This window comes from Gymnodraco acuticeps, unplaced genomic scaffold, assembly GCF_902827175.1.
Source record: "Gymnodraco acuticeps unplaced genomic scaffold, fGymAcu1.1, whole genome shotgun sequence".
Classification (NCBI taxonomy): domain Eukaryota; kingdom Metazoa; phylum Chordata; class Actinopteri; order Perciformes; family Bathydraconidae; genus Gymnodraco; species Gymnodraco acuticeps.
This window is the reverse complement of record NW_022989942.1, coordinates 863,105-880,951: the sequence shown is the minus strand read 5'-3', so window position 1 is coordinate 880,951 and position 17,847 is coordinate 863,105. Positions and strand designations below refer to the sequence as shown.

The following is a 17,847-nucleotide window of genomic DNA, read 5'->3' as shown; positions in this document are numbered from 1 at the left end:
CCAGACTCAAGGTCCATATCACATACAAAAAGACAAAACACACATCAATAAATAAGATAAAAAGCTAAACACAAAACAGATGGATAGACTATATTTAAAGTTGTAATAAATGTGGAAACAATGGATTTTACAGTTGTTTGTTCCAACCATGGTTCCAACATAAGCTGCTAGCGTTAGCATGTCCAGTTTACTAGCTTACTGCCTACAGTCGCGTAAAAGTGAAATTGAGCAGCTGTGTGTTTTTCAATAAGTATGTTTTATACTATTGGGTATGGTATTTGTACCACCTAACAAAAAAAAAATTAGGAGATGGTGTTTTCAACCTAGTATCATATGTTTGTCTGAAGTAGCCAGCTAGCTCCAGCTGGTAAAAATCGTTTTGAGCCAGTTGCCATTCTAGCCAACTGTCTACAGGTCGATGGCTCGTTTTTGACTGTCTCTGTCTTAATTCAGGAATTTCAATTGATTCGCCAAATCAGCCCCTTTGTAAACTGCTCTTGTGTCAAGGTAGAACGCCAAGCCTGAAACAACTATAACGAAATGTGTTTTTTTCTTCTTTATAGGCCTACTTTGTTTGCACAGGAAACATACATGAAGACGGCACAAGAAGATTCCTCGAGAAGACTGCTCCTGACCACTTAACCAAACAATATTTGCCCAAACATGTCCAGCAGAGTTTGGTACCCATAAGGCCTTGTATGGGCCAAGTGGGTGGGGTTACAAGGAAGCAGAGATGAACCTGACCAACCACAGGCCGTCACCCGGAAATATAAGCTCCACCCACCACTGATCTTCAGGGTGACTGACAGCTGGACCAACGCCTCATACACCGGCATCTGAACTTTCATTGGCCCAAAGTACAGGTAAGAAAGGAGGGCGATATTCTGTATAGTCCGTTCTTAGAGCTGTTTTTGTCACTATTAGCTGTTCCTAATTATCACCCTGATTATAGAGCTGGAGGAGGGGTGTTGAACATGGGAGCTGAAGGGGGAGGAGGTGAGGAAGATGAGGTGTGGGAGGGAGAGACTAGGGTGAAAGGATTGAGAGGTTCAAGATAGAAAGGCAAATGATTACATAATGTTAACCACATAAAGAAAAAATGTGCGTGAGAGGAGGAATCTTGACAAACATGAACATAAACTACTGGCTGCCGAACTCGGTCTCTTTCCTCATTCTGTCTTTTGCATGCCTTTGTCATCTGTATTCAGTTATAAATAATTGTAATAATAGCATAAACTTTCAGTGTGTCCTCGAAGTATTTGTGGTCTTGCACTCGGTTGTACACACAGAAGTGTTTGAAAGTAATTGTGTGAATAGTGAATCAAGCATAAGAGAAAAGTTCAAACCCTGCATACTTTCTTACCTCTGCACCTGCATGCAAAATTGTTGTCTGAATTGGGAGTGATTGTCAGGTTTTGGAAAGAAACAGTCCTTTCAAATCAGATTTTGGACAGGTGTGGAGGTTACTGTTATGGCAGGAAAAAGTATCACCAATTGATGAACAACTGTTTATAAGCAATTCACAGTAAAAAAAACAACAAGTGAGTAAAATACAAAGAAGTCGGCCTACTAAGTGTGTTTAGAAAATTATATATTTGCATATTGTGGCACAAGTTTAAGCCCATCCGCGTTAAGATTCTCTTACTGCCACCTATAGAGAACCGCAGTGATGCATCCTAAAACCTAAGCATTTTTACCACATCCAGTTCCTTCGATAAAAAGCAATGCAATTTCTCCATAGGATTTTGGAAAATAGCTCCAAATAAGGTCTGTGTTTGACACAAATTGAAGAGACAGATCACGTTTTGTTCTACGACATTAAATACATCAGCAGTGATTTTTGAAGAGTTTACGTGTCTGAAAAACGATGGTTGTTAACAAGTGGCTGAATAGGACTACAGAAGTTGTGCAGGCCGTTTTACGTCATTACACCGAACACGTAAAACACTCCCGCTAAGTTTGTTTGCCCTGTTCTGCTTGAAAGCAAGTACCTGCCTCCTGCAAACTGTTCAAACAAACACTTCAACTTGTACCATTTACAATCTGTATGTTTGAATATGGATCTTAAGTTGGCGTGACGTTGAAGCAGCGACCCTGCTGTAGTTCCTTTATAGCATAACGTTAGCATTTTGCTTCTTGCTACTAGATTTATGCTTCGAAAATTATAAAAGTAGGATAGACATGTGGAGATTATCCAGCTGAACAAAATGTGATCCGTCTCTTAAATGTGTGTCAACCCCAGACCTTATTTCGAGCTATTTTCCAAAATCCTATGGAGAAATTGCATTGCGTTTTTGACGAAGGAACCGGAAGGAGTTTACATCCGGGTTTTAGGACGCGTCACTGCGGTTCTAGCTTAATGTTGCTGTTTACAGCCTCCTAAAGCTTTAAATATGAAGTATGAGGTGTACTGTATTTAAAGGTAAAGCTCCTCTTACTTTACAGACAAAGTACTCCCAGTTGCTGTTAAGAACCAATATCCAAAACACAATCAAGCTCTGCCTCTGGTCTGAACACCTTCAGAATATTGTACCAGCAACACATTAAACTAATATGGCTTGTGATGAGTAGTTTTGTTGGCACTAACTGATCACAGAAAACCTAATTAACCAATAATCACGGAAATGTTTCAAATAACAGATAATACTCCAACAAGGACAAGAAAAGATCAAAATACCTGGATGTTACAATGTAAAACAAAACTGCTTTAGAGCTGTGCCAATAGTGGTTGCTACTAGCAACACACATTGCACAACAGGGTTTCTAGCCACCCACAGAAAAACTGCAAAGTACTCTTGGTTGTCCAATTAATGGAAATCATGTTCCTATGTAATTTGAATGAATCACTAAGCTGCTATTGGAACTTGATAATAAACAGCACAAACACACAGGTAGTGTACTGACAGGGAAACTGCAGCTGTGGCAGCTGGCAGATCTGCTTTGTTTTACCACACGAGCCACTGAGGTACAGGATAAGCTGTGAAAACAATACGTTGATGCTGAAACAATGTGTGCTGCTATCTGTTGTTTGGAACTTTATTTGATTCAAATCTGATTGTATTACCAATAACACATTTTCTGCATTGTGTCACTTGAACCAATGCTGAGGCTATCACATTTCTGGTGATCACATTTATAATTGTTGTATATAATGTGTGCCAAGAGGAGAGTAGTCCACCCTGGGAGAATGGGTCTCATCTCCTGAATGTGTTCATTTGAATTTCAATGCAATCTGCCAACTCTTTTTTGTTGTTATTTTCCTTATTGGAAGCTTGGGCAGTATTTTTTGGTGTGAAGGTGGTACATTTTCTTGATGCAAGTGTTTATTTTAGGTTTGGAGTGAAAGATCCCTCTCAGAAGATTAAATAATTACTTAAAAAACATGAAAAATAACTTTTGATAGACTTGATTATGAGCTTACATTATTATAGCATGTACATGTTGCTCAGGATTTAAAAACATTTCTAGTGAAGGACCTTGAATGATGAAGACTATCATAAGATCTTCTACTGATGGGCATGTGTGTACTAAATCAGAAATGTTATGTTACGCTTGTGGATAGACTTTCTTATTAAGTTCCAAATGTGTGACGTGGGAAATGAGTTTATTGCTCATGGGGTATATCGACAGAGTGTGTCACCAGTAAGATCTGATTATTTCCCATCTTGCTTCTTCCACATCCTTCAGAGGCGGTTTTTATTTCCTGGTGAACTACTGATCTTCCCTATTTAACTCTAAATTAAACCCTGCATAAGTATGCAGTACTGTCATGATCTTTCTGGCACACAGCAAGGACTTAAAGCAAGTATAAATGTGATCTACGATACTATATGTATCACTAAAACACTCTGTATGTGTGCGTTTTTTAGTGGGTTTCTGTGTGGGCGTACATGGGCCGAGTTAAGAGTAGCTACCTCATTGTGTTTCTCTCTCTATATCTCTCTGTCTACTGTTGCCATGGAAACATACTCTTTTCTGTTCGCTGAGTCAGGAAAAAAGAGGGTGTAATTTAACTGGGGTAGTCTTATCAGAATCACTAGGTGGCATCTCAGGCACGTCTACTAAACAGCACACCAGTTTGGGACTACACATTACATTTAATAAACTGAATGAAGCGTCCAGTTGGATCTCCTCTAAACTAACCACTGTAGCTCCTATGGAAATGCAGAACTGTTTTAGCATCCTTTATCTATTTTATTTTTTATTTTAAGTTGTTAAGGTGAAAAAAAAGAAAGGGGCACTTGATCTTCCAGGAACACTTCTTCTTTCTAGGAAAAAGTCCATTTCCAGGAGTGACCTTGTTTGCCCCTGCGGTCAAAATGAAGTCATCATAAATGTTTCAACAGCCCTGCTTTTCCAGGCATCATATAGGATTTATTTAAATCTATATCCCACTGGCCTACACCAAAGATGAATCCATCACTGTTTAATGTACCGACCGTGTGATGTAAATCCAGGGAATTAAAGGGATAGGTCCACATTTGCTGAATACATTTACTTGTCTTCTTTCCCAGAGTGAGATGAGTTATGTTTTAGAAGCTAATTTGTTTATATTTAGTCCTGTTTAGAATATCCATGTTAGTTTTTGTTATAAGTTTTCTTTTAGTAAAGTAAAGTCTCGAAATATAATCTTATCCCAGTCAAAGACAACTATTTTAGTGTAGATGTAGAACTGAAGTCTTTTTTTAGTCAGCAAATTATAGTGATCATTTCAGTCGATGTAGTCTAGCCAAATGATCTCCTTGTTTGTTTCTCTCTAGCCACGTTGTTTAACTTGAGTAAGTAGGTTACTTCGAGTGCTTATTGTGTTCTGAGGCTGTAGTCCTGACATGGGACATGCAGCAGAACTACATTTCACAGAAATCTGGTATTATTGCAGGATCATATAGTCACAGTTAGTGTTAAACTACTTTGGTGCAGATGTTAATCATGGAAAAAGGTTCTTGACAAACTCATAGTTTTCTTTAACAATATTAACACTGAGAGAGGACATAGCAGGATTTTCGAAAAACACATAAAGAGCAGGTTATGTGCTTTTAACGTGTTCCTGTTTATTCTTTACACACTGCTAAAACTAATGAGGCGTAACAGCCATACACTACATTCTCCATAAAGGTTATACTGTAAGGTTTTGTTTTGAACTGTTTCAGAGAGGTGCTAATTCATTTTCTAGGAGGCCGTTTGTAGTGAGTTGTATTGTACTGGCATGTGTTTATTTCTATTTATATCAATGAGTCTAGGTTAAATAGCACAAACACCTTTATTTTGTTCATCTTACCACACAAATATTTACAAGCATACGACTACCTTATCCAATTAATAATTTGTTCTAGATTTAAGAAACTCTGCAGGGTGTGTGCAAGATAATGTATGTAATATTTGTATTTTTTGGACAAAGTGCTTCTATAAATAGCTCTTTTAGGAGTCATTTCATTTCAAACCTTTATTTAACGAGATTGGTTCCATTGAGATCATAGATCTCTTTTTCAAGGGAGACCTGCAGCATATAGGTTCCACATGAAACATAAAACAATAAAGGACATCATACATTATATTTACAGGATACATTTACATAGTTATAGACATTTACAAGTGCCCATAGTATCAACGAGCATTTCATTTAGCCTAGCTTTAAAGACATGCAGAGGAATGAGATTGCTCAGTTTCAATTCTTGCTGAAGACTGTTCCAAGCAAGTGGAGCTGTGCACATAAAAGCTGTCTTACCTAAGACAGTCCTTGCTCTTGGCACATCTAACAATACTACATCATGCGATCTCAGACAATAGCTGCTTACAACTCTCTGTGTTATCAGAGAGCAGATATAATACAGGAGTTTACCCAACAAAGCTTTATAAATAAACGTGTACCAATGACTGAGCCTCTTTACAGTAAGTGATGGCAAACCTGCCTTGGCATACAGGGTACAGTGATGAGTAAGTGCTTTACAATTTGTGACAAATCTCAGTGCGCTGTGATAGGCGGCATCTAACTTGTTCAGGCAATAGGCAGGTGCATTCATATATAACAAATCACCATAGTTCAGCACAGGTAAAAAGGTCACAGTGACTAGCCTTTTCCTGGCCTCAAGCGAGAAACAGGACTTGTTTCTGAAAAGAAACCTAGCCTAACCCTCAGCTTTTCAAGCAGGTTATTGACATGAAGTTTAAAAGTAAGACAATCATCAAGCCAGATACCAAGGTATTTATAACAGGTAACCACTTCAAGTACTTGTCCTTGCATAGTAACAATATCTAAAACAGGCTCTGGTGTCTTTTTAGCTTTTGAAAATAGCATTACCTTGGTTTTATCAACATTTAAAAGAAGCTTAAGCTCAGAGAGCTGAGTCTGAATAATGTTAAAAACAGCCTGTAATTTAACACCAGCCTCCTTAATGGAGGGACCTGCACAGTACATCACGGTATCGTCCGCATTGAAATGTAAAGTAGCTTCATTCACATTTTCACCTAAACTGTTGATATATATATGGAGAATAAAAGTGGACCTAAAACAGAACCTTGAGGAACACCATTAGCTATGTTTAACCACTCAGAAGACAGCCCATCAAAGTGAACACATTGGGACCTTTCAGAGAGGTAGTTCACAAACCACCCTACTGCATGGCTGGACATGCCTATACTGACCAGCCTCTGCTTTAAAATGCGATGATCGACGGTATCAAACGCTTTGGAAAGGTCAATAAATAGAGCTGCACAACTCTGCCTATTATCTAAAATACTCGTAATGTCATTCACCACTTTCATTGTCGCAGTGATGGTGCTGTGTTGCTTTCTGAAGCCTGACTGATGTTTAGACAGGATATCATTTTCACATAAAAACTCCTTTACTTCTTCACTCACTAGGCGTTCGAGCACCTTCGCCAGAACTGACAATTTAGAGATTGGCCTATAGTTATTTAAAATAGTTGCCTCCCCTCCTTTTAGCAAAGGCAAGACATAAGCTGACTTCCATACTTTTGGAATTGCATTTGTGCTGAGGGAGAGGTTAAAAAGAGTAGTGAGAGGAGGAGCAATAAAATCTGCAGGCAGCTATCTTTAAAAAGAAAGGTTCTACGTTGTCCGGGCCAGCCGGTTTCTTAGGATCTAACTTGGTTAAGGCTTCATGAACAACATTAACAGTAAAAGGAGTACAACTGAAAGGGTTTTCCAGACCACATTGTTCAGAGTCACGGAGTGCTATTAGCTTTGTGATTACAGTTTCTTCTCCATGGAAGAGGACAGTTGAGCAAGAAAGAATATTTGGGCAAGAGAGAACATTTGGGCAAGTCAATAGTAATTGAAGCGATTGCAAATGAATCCCATGGGACTGTATCTTCAGTCTGAGCTGAACTGAACAGAGCTAATGGCCTTTGTGAACAACTCCAGTGCGATTTACTCCTGGGGCCACATTACATGAACATCCAAATGAGAAAATCCTATCTTAATCCCATTTAAGAAAGCAATTTGGAGTTTTTTTCCCGAGACAGAAGAAGTGTGGCTGAATGCATTGTCTGTTGTCAATCATGGTGTTATAATGCAATCTGTAAATCACATAAATCTGCTGCAGAGCCAACAGTTAACTTCATCTGATAGCATGATTCAAGATTGACTTCTCCCTGAAGTTTTGTGCACTATTCACTGTTTTGTCAGGAATCTCAAAGTCCTGACTTGCTTCATATTGCACACATCTTCAAAATGCGACAAAAAACTTATTTTTTGAAACTGGAATGTGTAGAAGTTTGCAGAGCTGTGAGATAAGTCCATTATGACGACCAAGCCACAATTCTCTCTCGAATGGTTTAGTAATTTCTCAGAGCATAGTTTCAGGAAGTTGACTTTGGCTTAGTTCCAGTGTAAACTGCAGAAAATACACGATACAACTAAAGACAAATACATACAATATATGCATCCATTTAATTCCTTTTCAAGGTAGTATCCTAATGAATGGGACGCCTATTTCATAGATTTGTGTCACTGTGTAGGCTGGACATGTTTGATGTGGCTCACACAAATTGAATATGTAATTTGATTTAGGCTAGGAAAGGGCGTTAGGTGTAGCATTTGCTATCAAACCGTGATTAAGATAATGTGATTATGCGCTTAGTTAAATCATAATCACATTGGCATATTGTTGTCGCTGAGTGACAGTGGCAAGACAATACATTTTCTGAGACAGGGGCAAACCCTCAAAGCTTATTTAACTGCAGAATCATAAGCAGAGCTAATGCAGGAAAATGAATAGAACATATTTGAGAAGTCCATTAACACGGTGGAGAGGGTACGGACGCAGCGAGGGCTGGAACACAGAGCTGCTTTTTATTTTTGGATAAACTAGTATCATTAAGGGAATTCCCTATTTGGCCAGTTTACAGGCAACTCGTGCCATTTGGAAAGTTCACCGCTGAGAATAAGCGTTATTGGCCCACAATGATTTTGGAGTTTGCCCAAAATATTGAAGGACTTTATTACAGCAGTGATGAAGTACAGTCATGCAAATCACACAAATTGAAGAGACACTTTTATATCTTCGTTCACTTTATTTTATTAGACCAATTCACACATTGCATAGTGCAGGACGTCCAAAGATATTAACAGGAGAATGTGCAAAACAGACAAACTAATAAGGCTTTATTTAAACATTAAAGATTACTTTAAGTTAAGGTCTTCTTTTGAATAAGAAAAAAACATTGGGGTTATCCACAGATAAATATGAAGTCTGACAAAATACTTAACGTCCAATATATTGCATAGTTTATTTTGGCACTTGACAATCACCTTCCCTGAATTTGACTCAGGTGTAACTAAAGTCTGATTTAAACTGGTGACGTGTTAATTAAAGATTACTTTAAGTTAAGGTCTTCTTTTGAATAAAAAAAAAACGTTGGGGTTATCCACAGATAAATATGAAGTCTGACAAAGTACTTAACGTCCAATATATTGCATAGTTTATTTTGGCACTTGACAATCACCTTCCCTGAATTTGACTCAGGTGTAACTAAAGTCTTATTTAAGGGTTGTTTATATTTCATATCATTAATCAGAATCTGCAAAGTAACTCAAATACAAGTAGTGGAGTAAAAATACCAGGTTAACCTCTGAATTGTAGTGGAGTAGAACAAAGTAGTATGCTGCTGTAACAAAAACATTTCCCAACTTGGGATCAATAAAGTACATCTTATCTTATCTTAAGATGATCGATGGCTACTGCCATATTTGCAAATATATGAATTGAACCCGTCCAATTCCAGTTTTGGAAAGTCTGCCGTGGTTCCATTCCATTTCATAGAGCTGTTTTACGCTCAGCGTAACCTTGTCGCACTGCCACTCCAACATCCAATCACAGAGCTTGATGACTAATCACAGGGTTTGTAAAGCAAGGCGGATGTTGTAGTCCCAAACGAACGGGTAGTGTAGTGTCTTCGGAAACTGTAGTGTCTAAATTCCGAAAAAACTATTTGTTTCTCTGAATCGAAGGTTAAAAACACAAAAGCATTGTACACAATTTAAACTAATCAATAATGTGTAATTAACAAGGATAAACTGATGTTTTTTAGTGGATGAGTAATGCAGATATCACTGTGTAATCATTTGACAGTGAGGGGAATATATCCGGTTTTATTATGAAAACTTCGAGACCGGAAAAACTGTTTTCACCCACGCTAACTTTACATGGAAGCTGCATACACGTTATCCTGGCGAGACCTCAAATAATCTTCGTAATATCTATCAAACTATAGATCCTACACATCGACTGGACGTGGATTCTAATGGCGCGTTTCCACTGCAGGCCTCGCTCGGTTTGGTTAGGCCTTATTAGGCCCGGCTCACTTTAATGCTGCGTTTCCATTACAGTTTAGGAACTGGGGCAGTTACTATAGTAACGCAGTGTAGGCGGAGCCGTGACGTCATCTTCAATGAGAGCCCCAGAAAAACAACACAGCCGTTAGCTCTTAGCACTCGGAGCTCACAGCTCTTCATATCTGTTCAGAAACTTGACAAAAGTTAAACAAGTACAAACCACAGACTGCCTGTGTCATGGCGAATACAGTCGCTGTTTTATTTATGTATGTATAGGCCGTTGTTGTGAGTGTGGACGGTCGGAGCATATATAACGTTAGCTTAGCCAAGCTACATTTAGAAAACACGCATTTTAAAAGGGTTTTTCGCCTGCCGTCTGTCTGCAGACTTGTCAAAGCATTAATTCATGGTTTTTACTAACCGGTATCAGTATGTTGTTACTTCGGCATCATTTTGAAACGTGTATTACAATTAATTCACGGTCAAATATGTTCATCTTGTTGTAGTTGTAGCCCCCTTGCCAGCGATTCTCTCTCTAGTTTAGCATACTCAGCCCGACTCAGCCTGGTTGTTCCTGGCCCTAGAACCACGATTTAGTCGGGCCAGAAAAAAGGTGAAAAAGTAGCCCCGGGCCAAAACTAGGCCAAGTGGAAACGCAACCAAAAACGGGCCCCGCACGGCTCGGCACGCTTAAAGCGAGCTACCCGCTGCAGTGGAAACGCGCCATAAGAGTACAATATACACTTCTCGCCAGAAATCGAATCAAAAAAGCATTTTAATGGCAAAACTATTCCATAATTTAGGATTTTCCAGAGAGGGTTATTTGTGAATAAACGTCCCTCCGGAGCGTTTACAATGAACGGGCCGGGAGCATGTTGTTTCTTACACGACCACTAGAGCACGTCTAGTAGTCGTGTAAGAAACAACATACACTTTAAAACGTGTCTCTGGGTCATAATAAGGGCATGAACAATCGGCCTATGTGGTCGTTTTTTGTAGGAGGACAGGCTGTTCGAAGTGACATGATGTGAGTCGTTTTTCTCCAAAGCATTTGCTGCTTATCTTGTGCTACCATAATTGGCCATTGGTGAAGCCCATCGCAACTGTAAGGTATAAGGGAGGAACTGTGACTGAAAAATAATTATGAATACAGTTTTTTCAATAATGTCCACAATGCTGCTAATAACAACTGTTTTTAGAAGCTCATTAGTGATTTTTGTTATTTATGTCATCATTCTAAGGGTGCTTTGTTCACTTATAGTAGTGTTGGGACTTTTGAGGTCATTTCACATTCATTTAATTTAAACTTTGCATAATGGTGTTGATGACTCTCCATTCACATAACAGAACGTACAATTCTGTTATGCCATTTCTAACCTAGCGTATTTCCTAATTTATGATCTCCTTAGTGAAATGTAACACAAAGACGATAACGAGAGCTGTGTGTTGGTAGAGCAGCAGCCTCAGCCTGTGTTTAGGGTGCGTTCAGGCGCAGTAAAAGTGTAGGTCACGAAAAATGGAAGTCAGGACAAGCTGTAATCCCTAAATTCTCATTGTGTATACAAGTATATTGGATAATGGAAGCTTTAACTGGAGTTTTACAATATTTAAAGCTTTCGAAGTACAATTTATTATTGAGGTATTTTTGTCACTTCAGGAAGGTAATGCCCCCAGCCTAGTAATAGTCTTTCCAAATAACCTCCCATACAACCACAAGTTGGCCTTTTTACACTTGTGTTTTTTGGTCAACCCGGTATCATGGCAAGACGTGAACATGTGACAATTTACCATGCTGGGAGACGTGAAGATGTCACGATTTCGTCCCTTCAAACGTGCCAGTTACACGGTATTGTTAACATGGCCCAAATACCCGGAAATGCCAAGCAAATGCTGTACCACGACGGTCGGTTGTTATTGTCAATATTAATATAATAATGATTTATTTTTTAATAGTCACACTCGATTTCGCCGATTTGCTTGTTGTCCCAGCTAGTCGACACCTCTTATACAAATAATAAAATTCAATAACGTGCTTTAACCACTAGGTGTCCCTTTCTATCAGCTTTGCACCGTTATGGTGTAAATACAGCCTATCTACCAATTGGATCAAATATAAAAGTCAGCCGAATTAGTGTTGATACTGCAAGGAGACGTATTGTGTGAAAATACATTTAAGATGTTGTTTAATGGCTGATATATTTATGATCCACTTCACGTTTTCAGTTTTGGCGGCAGTTCTTCCTGTTTGTCTCGAAGTCTTCTCATCAGGGCTCTATAAATAGAGAACTACGGCAGATATGTAATATTTAATGCAGCCGAACCGTGTATTACAATGCCGTTATGTGATGACTTTCAAAGAGAAAAGCAAGCACACTCGGAATAAAGTATTATTTCTAAAAATATGTTCGGATTTCGCATCGCATAAACATCATATCCCAACGTGCATTGCGGCTAAAACAGCCAATAACTGAGCTGAGGATCTTGCCTACGTCTGTTTCCGGTATTGTTTTTGATGGATATATTTTGTTATACACACAGTTCTTCACATTTACATTTTAATTTACATTTAAGTATTTCGTGAGGCCTTCTAAAATGTTTTTAAATATAACTACGGTTCTAGTTTAAGAGTTTGTAAATTAACATGAAGCCAAGTTGTTGCCTGGCAACGCAATTGCACAACGTCACGTCCATTAATTCCACAACCGCACACATCAATTAACATCGATTTAATACATTAATGTAGCCTTTGTTTCTGCTAAAAGAGGTGTCGACTAGCTGGGGCAACAAGAAAATTGGCGAAATCGAGTGTGACTATTACAAAATAAATCATTATTATATTAATATTGACAATAACAACCGACCGGCGTGGTACAGCATTTGCTTGGCATTTCCGGGTATTTGGGCCATGTTAACAATACCGTGTAACTGGCACGTTTGAAGGGACGAAATCGTGACATGTTCACGTCTCCCAGCATGGTAAATCGTCACATGTCCACGTCTTGCCGTGATACCGGGTTGTTTTTGGTACAGATTAAACAGTCAACCGATAGTGTGTTAAAAAATGAGCACTAGTTTCCAGGTTTAGCGCTAAACTAATCTAGTCTGCTGCTAGCTATAACCTTAAATTGAACAAAAAAATATGAGAGCGGGATTGTTCTTTAAGGTCTCATCATATTGGGTTGCATTGTTGTGCACATAATAACTTGACTTAAAGAATCTACACAGAAGTGTTCCTCCACCTTTTCTCTGTCTGTTTGCTTCTCGGCTGTCTCCTCTTCGTCTCCTCAGCTATCCTTTCTTATCACCGATCACAGTAATTGTCATAGCAACAGAGAGCATACAGTGAAGTGAGAAAGGGAAGAAAGAAAAAAAGAGGGGTGGACAAAAAATGGAAGACAAACTTTAAGGTTGAAATCAGCACTTCATCCATCTCTGCATCACAGCATCTGTCTTTCTCTCTACATCTGTGGTCTTCTTTTTTGTCTTCACATAGATTGGTTTCCTAGATCTTCTCTTGGAGTTTTCATCCTTTCCTTTTACCTATCCCTCCAGCTTTATCTTTAATCCTTCATCCATCCCTCTGTGTCCTGACTTAAGGGCCAATTATACCTTCTGGGTCTGAGAAACATGGTTTATAAATCACACAACTACACTTCCCCCTGTTTGTGTGTGTGTGCTCTATATGCAGCTAGACTCCCCCTCCATTGTAAACAGGGAAGAATGTGATTCTCGCTTGAGGTAAAGTGCTTGTGAGCTACATTATTTACTTGTTGTTGGAGACGTTGTGGGATGATTTAAAGCAGAGAATCAAAGTCACGCAGGATGTCTCCTGACTGGAAGGCTGTCTCATTAAAAGGTGACTTCCATTATTATTTTATCATGTCATTTTAATTTTTTTAAAAGCAAAATCCACTGACATGCATACTTTATATGATATATAAATATTTACAATATATCTATGAAGAACTGTCACCAATTCAGTTTTTAAGAAAGTTGAAAAAAGTTAGTGGACTTTAATAATTGCATGAAATGTACTCTGTGGTGTAGGCTATGAGCTGGATGGGGAGCGAGACAGTGTACAGTATGTGTGTGTGTGTCTCTGTGTTTTAATCTCATTCATATATACATCAGAAGGCAGAAGTGCTGACGCAAGTGTGAGGGAGAGGAGGCAGAAAGTGTGAGATAAAGTGCGAGGAGAAAATAATCTAGAAATGTATCTATCCATCCATCCAGAGTGCTAATAGTGATATGTGGTGTAGACATTAAACATGCAGCACATATATGAATGATGTAGGCATTTAGAAAAGAGGGCAGGATTTTCCTTTCTTCTCTTCCAAATGAATTTTATTAAGGATCAAAGGGCTATAAAATCCTCAAATACAGACCAAAATAACATTGTTAATCCACACTCACCGTGCGCAAATGCATTTATGCTTGCAAGCTTACGTCACAGTGTACCCAGCTCCCTGTTGTGTTTTATTTAATGTTGTGCCGACAACAGTAATGAAACAAAGAAAAGTCTACTGAAATATGATAAAAGTGAAAATCAGCCAAACGGCGGGAAAATGGAGAAATATTAAAACTACAGATAAGTGAAGAAGATATGAGATAGAAACTGGATGATAGAGAAAAGAGGAAAACCTAATTATTGACCTTTGACCACACAAGTAGCTACCCATAATTCATGTGGAGCATGGCCATACTGTGGACAGCTGGCTGAATCTCACAGCTAACCAGGTGCGATATGCATTGGCTTTTAACAATCATAAAGGGTCAGCATTAACAAGACATGCTGAATAGTTAAACATGACATGTTGATGACCACAGGAAATTGTGTGTGAATTACCTACCATTCATCCTGAGTGCAAATTAATTTAGGAGGGTAAATCAGTCTCAACAGTCTTGTAGGTGCTGGGTAGAGAACAAGGGCCAGCCCTCACTTATTTGAATGCACCTATGCCAAACTAAGAATGTCCTTATTTTAAACAGAATGATTAAAACCTTCAATAACTAATTTGCTCCTTGAAAGAGTGTGACATAATCGTATTTGTATTTGAATTGTTGCATTACCTGGAAGTTATCCATGTTAAAATTACTGGAATCAAAATGACAGTTTGGTGAAGAGGAGCACAGATTTGGATCATCATTACTGTAGCTTAGGGTCAGAATGACTGACGCTTCTGTCACCATCCAGTATGAGGAGGTGGTCACTGACTCACTGTGTGCAATCAGCTGTTCCAGATGTTTGACCGGTTGGTTGCTTGTGCAGTTTATGTAATTCTAGTGTGCTGGAGGGGTAACATGAAGGCTGGTTAAGAGGCTTAAACTGGTTTCACCAAGCTGGCCAAGTAAATCACCTCTGCTTTGGGCCTGATTGGGTTTTTAGACTTGGACCAACTTCAGAGTCTTCAAGAGCTGAGGTTGTTTCTTTTTTTGGATCATCTGTTGAAGTGAGCAGTACAGCAAGAACATAACTTCCAAGTATCTCAAACTTAAAACAGGTGTCTGGGATTTGTCTCATTAAGATCTGGTATGTTTCCCAAGAGATGGCACCCAAATTGAAAGCCATACAATTATTTTTTTATTTAACCGGATGAAAACATTGAGACAAAATCTCATTTACAATGCTGACCTGGCCAAGAAGGCAGCAACGTTACACGTTCTTACACATAACACGGACATATAAAATATAGAAAACACAACTAAGTAAACAAAAAGACGAAAAGCAGTCACTACATTGTGCACATTTGGGACAATAAAGGCACATTTCCACTACACGGCCTCGCTCGGTATGACTAGGCCTCGTTAGGCCTTGTTAGGACTGGCTCACTTCATGGCGCATTTCCATTACAGTTTAGGAACTGGGGTAGTATCTATAGTAACGCAGTGTAGGTGGAGCCGTGACGTCATCTTCAATGAGAACTCCAGAAAAACAACATCAGCCGTTAGCTGTTAGCACTCAAGCTCACAGCTCCTCATATCTGTTAGATATAAACTAGACAAAAGTGAAACAAGTACAAACCACAGACTGCCTGTGTCATGGCGAATACAGTCGCTGGTTTATTTATGTCTGTATAGGCCGCTGTTGTGAGTGTGGACGGTCGGAGCATATACAGCGTTAGCTTAGCCGATCTCCATTTAGACAACACGCATTTTAAAAGGGTTTTCACCTGCCGTCTGTCTGCAGACTTGTCAAAGCATTAATTCATGGTTTTTACTAACCGGTATCAGTATGTTGTTACTTCGGCATCATTTTGAAACGTGTATTACAATTAAATCACGGTCAAATATGTTCATCTTGTTGTAGTTGTAGCCCCCTTGTTAGCGATTCTCTCTCCAGTTTAGCATACTCAGTCCGACTCAGCCTGGTTGTTGGCTCGGAAAGAACCTCGAATTTATGGGGCCAGAAAAACTGGGAAATAGTATCCGCTAGCCGGTACTACGCTAAGTGGAAACGCAACCAAAAACGGGCCCCGCACGGCTCGGCACGCTTAAAGCGAGCTCCGCGCTGTAGTGGAAATGTGCCATTAGGTACACTACCTATTACTGCAAGAGCCGCTGGTGGTAAGGACCTCTTCACCTCTATATCTTACCTCTTACCCCTTTCCCTCAACCTATCCTAGGGGAGTGCATTGATGTAGATAAGTTGTGCCTCTTCACCTCTGTTTCTTATTTCTTACCCTCTTCCCGCAACATATCCTAGGGAAGTGCATTGACGTAGACACGTTGTGCCTCTCCACCTCTGTCCCCTACCTCCTAGGGTCAAAGTTCATATGGCTAGGGATTGATGGAATGAGTGGGGAAGTTTGTGAGATATTCACCCTAGCCCTAACCCTTTAGTGAGAATATCTCATGAACTTCCCCACTCAGTCCATCAAGACCCGAGCAGTTATACAGAAGTCCAAGGCAAGGCACGGGCCGGCGGATCTCGGTCAAAGTAATCCCTAACCATATGAACTTTCAACCCAGTCTCATGGCATTTCGTGTTCACCAACACGATTTTTAATCTATTGATTCGTGTTCACCAACACGATTTGCCCCTTTTTTTCGTGTTGCACAGCACGATTTTAAAAGCAATGTATTTCTACTGGTAATGTGTTTCGTGCCTGCAGGCTGCAGCACGTCTTTTTCTCCGGTCGGGTCGAGGAAGACCGGAAGCTGTGTGGTTCATAAAAACATGTTCTTACTCAATATCAAGCCACAGTTATTGCTTTTATTTTAAATCGTATAATTTCGGACTTTTGTTGCCGTCTGTGAGGAAAATAAATGGAGCTCAGAGCCTCAGGATACTGAAATCTGTATTTTTTAAATATTTGTTCCTTCTAATTTGTTATTCTTTTCAAAATAACACACTGTTATTTACTCACCAATAACAGAGAAAAAGACGTGCTGCAGGCACGAAACACATTACCAGTAGAAATACATTGCTTTTAAAATCGTGCTGTGCAACACGAAAAAAAGGGGCAAATCGCGTTGGTGAACACGAATCAATAGATTAAAAATCGTGTTGGTGAACACGAAATGCCGTGAGACTGGGTTGGAACTTTCACCCTAGGAGATAGAGGTAGGGGACAGAGGTGGAGAGGCACAACGTGTCTATGTCAATGTACTCCCCTAGGTTGAGGGAACAGGGTAAGAAATAAGAAACAGAGGTGAAGAGTTAAAGATCATGATTGATTAAAGATAGCCAATGTGGATAGTCTTCTTACACCACAAAGCATAGCAGAATCCTATAATCCCTATAAACAGATTCTTCATAAGCAAATGTTGTTATCTGAAGTGTTATGTAGTCCGTGTAGTATTGACCAATCACAGGCTTTAGTTGAATGCAGGTAAATGGTTCATGTGGATAGCAAAAGAGGTGGAATGCATTGGCCAAAATGCAAAAGTTGAAACCCATCATCTATCTTTCCTTGATTATTTAACGTTTGTTATTTTAAAATTAGCTTGCACACTGGTTACTTGAAATAATCTGGTTGTAGAGTAGATGTTGTCTCTCAACTCCAACTTAAAGGTCCCATATTTTGGTAATTTCTACTGATCATAATTCCA

General features: G+C 39.3%; 1 protein-coding gene across 1 annotated transcript in view; it reads left to right on the top strand.

The window, feature by feature from the left end:
- lrrc7 (leucine rich repeat containing 7) overlaps positions 1-17,847 on the top strand; it is a 133,888-nt gene that overhangs the window by 23,056 nt on the left and 92,985 nt on the right. Inside the window, exon 2 of the mRNA XM_034210120.1 lies at positions 564-863. The gene's annotated coding sequence lies outside the window, so the exon portion shown is untranslated. The remainder of the gene's footprint in view (positions 1-563; positions 864-17,847) is intronic.